The sequence below is a fragment of the Octopus bimaculoides genome, chromosome 23, assembly GCF_001194135.2.
Source record: "Octopus bimaculoides isolate UCB-OBI-ISO-001 chromosome 23, ASM119413v2, whole genome shotgun sequence".
In the NCBI taxonomy this organism is placed as follows: domain Eukaryota; kingdom Metazoa; phylum Mollusca; class Cephalopoda; order Octopoda; family Octopodidae; genus Octopus; species Octopus bimaculoides.
In genome coordinates this window covers 20,381,787-20,389,906 of record NC_069003.1, presented here as the reverse complement: position 1 = coordinate 20,389,906, position 8,120 = coordinate 20,381,787, and positions in this window count along the sequence as shown.

Sequence of the window (8,120 nt, the reverse complement as noted above, 5' to 3'; positions counted from 1 at the left end):
GGATGGGAGCAGGAGGGGGAGGGGGAGCAGGGGGAACAGGAGGAGCAGGAGGAGTAGGTGGAGCAGGTGGTGGTTCCAAACAATGTATGCACAATTTAACAGCTAATGACTCAATTTTCTTTTTGTCTTTTAGCTTTAACCCAATCAAAATAATGAAGAAAGCCAAACTAAAGTTTTAACATCGGAGATTTATTCTAAAATGGAAGTTTGAAAAGGTAGTGAAAAGGTAGTGAAAATGCAAAGACAGTTTAGGAAGGAGTTTGAAACAGATCCACTTGTGTGACTTGTCATCTCTCAAATTACAGATGGTTGAAGCAGATGGAACCATTCAGAATGTCAGCTAAGAATGTTCTGGAAGGTCACTGACTTTAATGAACCTCACAAAGCAAGGAAAAGTACTAAGAGTACAAGAAACATTGTCAGAGTACAAGAAAATCTGTGTGGCAAGTGAATCTTGAGTTTGGAACTTCGAAATCAAACTTCTATCCCATTTTGAAAGTCTGTTGTGGGAAAAGTTACATTCCAAGAATAGTCCACACTTTCAGTGATGATAATCCAAACCAAAGAGTCAAGTTTTGCATGTGGAACTTGGCAAGATGTGTAGAAGATGCATACTTTCCAACAAAATTTTGTTTTGGGTAATATGGTTACATTCAAATTAAATAACTCAATTAACTATCACAATTTCACTTACTGGGGACCTTAGGATCCCCATACTACAAAGGAACATCATGTTAATTTACCAGGAGTTACAGTATGGTATGGCTTATCATCAAAAGGATTAATTCGATTGTTCTTGTTCAATAATACTGTAATTGGTCCTATTTAACTGTGACAATCTGTCATGTAATGGCTTCAAGAGAACTTTGAAGGTGTAGAGTTATATTTCTAGCATTATCATAATAACAGCTTACTTTGATGAGATTTTGCCAAATAGATGGACTGAATGAAGAGGTTCAGTAGAATACTCTCTGCATTCACTGAACCTCACACAAAATGTTCTTATCAAATGTACTTATTGATTCCTCCCTAAATAAACAACATAAAATGCATGTTTGTTACGCAATGTAAGAGCATGTATTATGATGTCAGTCTAATGAGGTGTCACTCCAAAACAATCAACCACAAATATTTCATTGCTTTTCACATGAAATCAATTATATACAATGGTGATGGAAACGGAATGCTACCAAAACAATTGTAACTAACAATAAAGATGTTCTAAACTCATTCTTTGTCTTCTGACTTACATTACTCTTCATAAGACTCACACATTGGTTTTGCCAGTGATGTATTTTGAATTTCTGCATCAGTGGACTTTCAATTTTTTCAAGATTTCATTTGAAGAATCCAGGAGTTTGTGTTGAGTGCTGCATTGGAAGTACACAAGTTTTCTACCCTATCATGACCTACACTATACATCTATGTGTGTCGATACATTCAACTAAAATTTCAAGGCAGTGCCCTAACATGTCTACAGTCAATTGGCTAAAATCTAAAAGATAGATATATATATATATATATATATATATATATATATATATATATATATATACAAACACACATAACCTCACACACATACTATACACTGCCTCACACACTCCCACATGCACACATACATACAAGCTCACATAATATTATGCTCGCCCACATATACATGCACATGCACTCACCAACACACACATATACACTCACACACACCATCTTCCCATACACACACACCAGTTTAGCCAGGTCATTGTTATCACTCCCTCCATTGACCTCTTCCTTCTGGTCTTTTCAACAAGTGGAGCTATTAATCCTGACACATTCTTTTTTCTCTCCCCATTTTGTTTCCTTCTCTCCATTTTTTCCCCTTATCCCTTTCTGTCAAAGAGCATAGGCTCAAAACATCAAAGACTTCTCCATTTTTCCTGAGCCTCAAACTAATATACCTTGTTTGTTGTTCCCACACTTGTCTCTGTCTTTTGTTTTTTGTACATTGGAACCATAAATATGCATATATATGTATATATCAGGTCATTAAGAATGAAATGTCCAATTTTGAACTGAAAGTTTATTTTACTTTATCTCAGCAAAAAACAATGCAGCTAATCAAGGTGTGCACTTAAATTATCAACACAGTTTTGCCATTTTATCAGTAGCTTATTTATGCCAGCAGCGAAGAATTCTGGAGAACAAAAAGTAATGAAATCATGAAAGGCTGCTTTTGCAAGTTTTTTCCTTGTAAAAAGTTGTCTAATGCCTGGAAAATATGATAGTCATTTGGTGCAAGGTCTGGTGAATATGGTAGATGACAGAGTACTTCCAAGTTCAGTTCCTGTAACTTGAGTAGCATACTTTGTGTAACATGTAGTCGAGCATTGTTTTGCAAGAGAATTGGCCTGTCTCTACTGACCAATCACAGTTGTTTAATTGTAAATTCACTCATCATTTCATCCAATTGCTTGATGCATACATCCACTGTAATTGACTTACCAGATGACACCAGCACTGGACCATCAAACAGACATCATTAGCTTGCTTTGGTGAATCAAAACCGCACTCCTCCGACCACAAGTCCACTGCCCTAACCACTGGGCCATTGCACCTCCACAAATGCGTCCTTTTAAAGTTTAGCCAGGCTCATGGGCCCAGCTTCCCGGTTTCAATGTCGTATGTGTTCCCCAGCTGGACGGGACGCATCTCATGGTGCATCTCATGTGCCGCCCGCACAAGAGCCAGTCCAGGGGCACTGGCAACGATCTTACTTGGCTTGCCGGGTCTTCTCACGCACAGCACATTTCCAAAGGTCTCGGTCAGTAGTCATCGCCTCGGTGAGGCCCAATATCTATATATATCTATATATATATATATATATATATATATGTATGTATGTATATGATATATAAATCAATTTAAATAACTTCTTTTTTGCCTGCTTTTAGTGTTGTTGTATTTGTGGCCATGTGGGTAATTGCACATGCTGTATTACAGATCCTGAGCAAGGTTCAATCCCTTCCAGAAGCACTATCCTTGGTGTTTATAAAAATTTGAAATTTTTTTAAATAAAATATTTACTCCCCGCACTCCACTGCTCTTGTAATTCCTTGGAAGAGTTACAGATTGAAACCCTCTCCCAGTGCATTAAATTCCTACTTACTAATTTTTGTTTTTTTTTTATCTTTAGCAATGATAGATTTAAATATCTCTTAATTTACTACATTAATGCTGGGTGTCTTGGTGGTCTCGTGGGTAGAGACACAAACAGCCACATTGAACATCCTGGGCAGGGTTCGATCCTGCCCAAGGCCTGCATTAAGGGGTCTTACTAAAATTTTTCATTTTTTTTTTTATCTCTAGAGATAAAAAATGAAAATGTTTAATAAGACCCCCTGTATTTCATGGCAGAGATTAGAAACCTCTGCTTGTGTCTTGTTACTACTTTTAAACACCCTTACCAACTGGGCCACCAAAGCAACAACAATTCTACTGCGAAAATGAAGATATTTAAATTTATTTCAATTACTGGGCTTACTACAAAGAGTTGAATGAGATTTGGTTACTATGTCAAGGCTGTTTTATGACTCCCTTCTTCACACACAATCTTTTTGCTGATAAAAATATTTAATAAGACATCTTGTAATTTCTGGCAGAGATTTGAAACCTCTACTAGGGTATTTTGTTATTATTTCTAAACACTCTTATCTATTGGGCCATCAAAGCAATAATAATTTTTATACGAAAATTAAGATATTTGAATTTATTTCAATTATTGGGTTTACTATATACATACATATATATAGATATATACATGTATATATATATATACATGTATCTTGATAGATAAGGTAAAACAACAAAAGTAAGAAAGAGACCTCGATATAATGTAAATAGAGCAATTTATCTGTAAATAATATGTGACAATTATTCAGTAGCCATGATAAAACTCTGAGTTTTCGATGTCAGGGTGGAAACCCACGCCACCATCTCTTCAGTTATCTGGCCATTGAAAATTTCTATGAAAATAACCATTAAACAAAGGGAAATTACTGTGTGGTTGACCGTTATTAAGATAAAAGAACTATTAGAATGACTGCTAAGTGAGGGGAGGAGTAAAAATGTCCATAGTATTTGCATTATATATATATAATTGGACCTGCAGTTTCTGCTGTTGTCTATCTCTTTCTGTTTATTAATTATTTTCTTTCTTAACATTTCTGCAGCTTCAATACGTGATCCACTTGTTTCATTGCTGCAATAATAATGTACACTGACTGATGCATCACCTCTTCTATGCTGATGACCTTGCATTATGCATGTGCAGATATGTTTATTATTTTAGAACACAGTCAAGCTTTATCTGTTCATGTGGTTCTCAACCTTCCTTTCTTTCATATTCTTTATTGATGTAAATCATAAAGGTTCTTATTCTTTAACCCCAGGACATTCCTGTTCAAACAAGACTTATGATCAAAGTGTTCTAACTATGACATGCACTGTAACAGAAAGCCATCAAAGACATTCTAGCCATTACATTCCCATCCATTTTAACCTCAAAGTGCTTCTACCAGTTACACCACACAACAGACAAATACCACAAACTGTTAAATTCATCTTCCTCTTTAATCACGGCTTAATATATAATGTAGATTTTGTTGTTATTTTTAGCATGTCAAGCAACCACATAGAGGCTCCATCATTATCTCATTACCATTGCATTTTTTAGCCCTAAGTCAGACCTTATCAAGCAGGCCTTTGATCAAGTGTATTCCACTCTTGATCATCTTGTCTATTTTCCTTCAAACATAATCTTTCTAGCACTATCTTATCTAATGTGTCCTAATAGGTTTTTAGAGAAAGAATGGTTCCTGTCTGTCTGTCTGTCTGCCTCTGTGTGTGTGTGTGTGTGTCTGTGTGTGTGTGTGTGTGTGTGTGTATGTGTATACACACAAATATAAATATACATATTGGAATTTCAACAACATCAACAGGGTATTTTTGTATGTATGTATTATGTGTAGGTTGGTGTTTTGTTTTATGTGTGTCTTCTCATACGAATAGTTGCATGTCTAGACATTCTCATATATACTTACACAATAAACTTCTGGAAAGTTTTACAGATTTTTAGTTCCAGTGACAGCTTGGATCTGTAATCTTCAAATCAGCTTTCTCTTTTCTGGTTTTGAGAAGCCTAATTTTTCAAGTTTAATAATTACAGGTATAAACCTGAACTTGTAATTTGGATTGAGTAACTGTAAATACCTCAGTAGTGCAGAGTAGGTATTTTCTTTTTCACTGATCTTTAACTTCCTGTTAACATCTGCTGCCATCATCATCAAGTTGATTTCTACAACTGTACACATTTTCTCTTCTCTGTCCCAAATTACTATGTCAGGTCTATTGTGATTATATTTTATTGAGGTTTTCACTGGGACATTCCACCAGTACTCTTTTTTTATTGAGTGGCTATGGCTTCTACCATACTATAAATTCTTATTTCTTTGGCCTCAGAGTTATCCTTTTAATGGATCTCATTATATAGTATCCTAGCAACATCATGCCTCATTGGTCAATGTCATGATGACATGTATGTATGTATGTATGTATGTATGAATATATATACATATATATGTATGTATGTATATATGCAAACAAGTATATATGGATATATGTCTATGTGTATTCATGAATGTATGCAAGAATGTATGCATGTATGTATACTAGTCTGAATGCATGTCAACCTGATCTCATCATCTTTTGAAATACTTTGTAGCTGTAATTAAAACTGATAAACAATTTATACCACATACACACATGCATACAAACACAAACACACATGCACACGTACACACACAAGCATGCACATGCAACATACATGTAGATCCACATGGTGATGGATGACAGACAATTAACTATAAATCAAACAGCCAATGCAATTAGCATATCCCGTGAGAGAGTTAATAATAACTTGTACATTGAACTTGCCATGATAACTGTTTCTGCTTGTCGGATGCCATGTCTTCTAACACCTGATCAAATGCACACTAGTCTGATCACAACATGGGAAAATCTGACATTACTTGAGGCAGATCCAGCTGGTTTCCTTGAATGTTACATAACCCAAGATGAGTTTTGGATTCATCACTTTGAACCAGAGACAAAGAGATAATCCATGCAGTGAAAACACCACTCCTCACCTGCTCCAAAGAAGGCAGTGACTCTCATGGCTTTTGACCTTAACTGATTGGAGGTGTTGTCATGTACATTGTTTTGTCTTGGTATAAAAGATGGGCTACAGCAAATATTCTGCTCAATACCACAGATTTACTTGTCAGTTGTTTGATCTTAACCAGTTGGTGGCTGACAATATGTGCATTGATGATCGTGAGCAGAAGTAGTGGGGGAACATCATAGCCATGTGTTGAGAAGAATTCTTTGGGGTTTGAATAATTCACCTCTGGAAACATGGGTGTTTTGTTCGTCATCCTCAAACAAACCTTATTCAGGGACCTTTTGAGTGGGATGGGCTACTCGACCTCATGAAAATTCTAACTGGGCCCTACTTGCAAGGTCATACATTGTTTATCTTGATATGAGATCACCATATCACACACATATGGTTGTGATGCATGTGCCTAGTACACCTTTATCAGACGAGCAATATTGGACTTCTTATATTTGTACCCCAGTGTCACTTTTATGGCATGCACTGCTCTCTCACTCAATAATAATAATAATAATAATAATTATTATTATTATTATTATTATTATTATAATAGAAGTATACAACAGTCTTTGAAATGAACAACACCAACATTATTTCATTGGAATAGTTTATATCAAACAAACACAAAACAACGAAAATTAAAAAAAGATTAGAGAACATTTGGGGGTTTTTCTTCATAATATCACACCCTATATTTCATCATGGCATTTTGAAGGGTTACAGGAATGGAATTCTTCAGAGCATGCACTGATGCTGTTGTCAATAATGCCAAGTGGTATTCACCCCTTTGCCAGATTTTTTTCTTTTTTCTTTTTCATCTGAGTAGAGACCCATGCAGTCAGCCCCGGCAGAGGTAGACCAATAAAAAAAATGGTTGAAGGGTTAACTGATAGACCTGGGAACTCAGATAAGACACAGAAATATATCAGATGTTTTGTTCTTTTTTTTAAAGGAAGCAGGGTGGGGTTGAAAAACTCATGAAATGGGAATTGGGGAACAGCCATACATGACTATCCCAGATTTAATTCTGGAACATGCTTTCTAGGGTTTTAAATGTGAAAGAAAAAAAAATTAATTTTAAAAAAAAAACAAAAAAAAACATGTGGTCCCTCATTTGAATAGACAATAGCAGGGAGTTTATAAAGGGCTGTCTCACTGCTACAGAGTGGATTAGGGGGTTAAACATAGTTATGATTTTATAGACAGATGTCATTGCTAGTATCAATTATGCAACTAAAAGTGAGGCATTATTTTTTGCTTGTTCTTTTGGGCTCACTGAAGCTAATAACACAATCTGATGGAAGAATTGTGTGGGGAGAGGTGGTTAGGGTTTGTTTGAGTGGGGTCGTCTTTCCTGAAATCTCACATTTACAATTTGTTACTTTTTCTTTTATTATCATTTATTCATTAAATAAAAAAAATCATTAAAAATTCCATCTTTTATTAAAGCTGAGTAAATATGTTCCCCCATTTCTGAGGCAGAACAACTATTATTAATAAATTAATTAATTAATTAATTAATTAATTAATTAAATCAATTAATCGCTAGATCAAACTTTGGACTCACAGCTTTCTGGTCAACAATTCAATGCTTAGACCCACCACTACCACCAACCATCCACCCCCACCAATACCTCCACCTCACCACCACCACCACCACCACCTCACACATTCAAACTCACAGCCACAGTGCCTCGCATTTTTTTTTTCTTTTATCAACTTCAGTGAATCTAACAAGGGAAAAAATAATGAGTTAATATTAGAAATGACATTTTGGTTAAAACATGTTAAGTATGTGTGTATGTATGTATTTATATATATACACACACATATACGCATATATGTGTGCGTAGATATATACATACATAAATATATATATATATATATATATATATATATATATATATATATA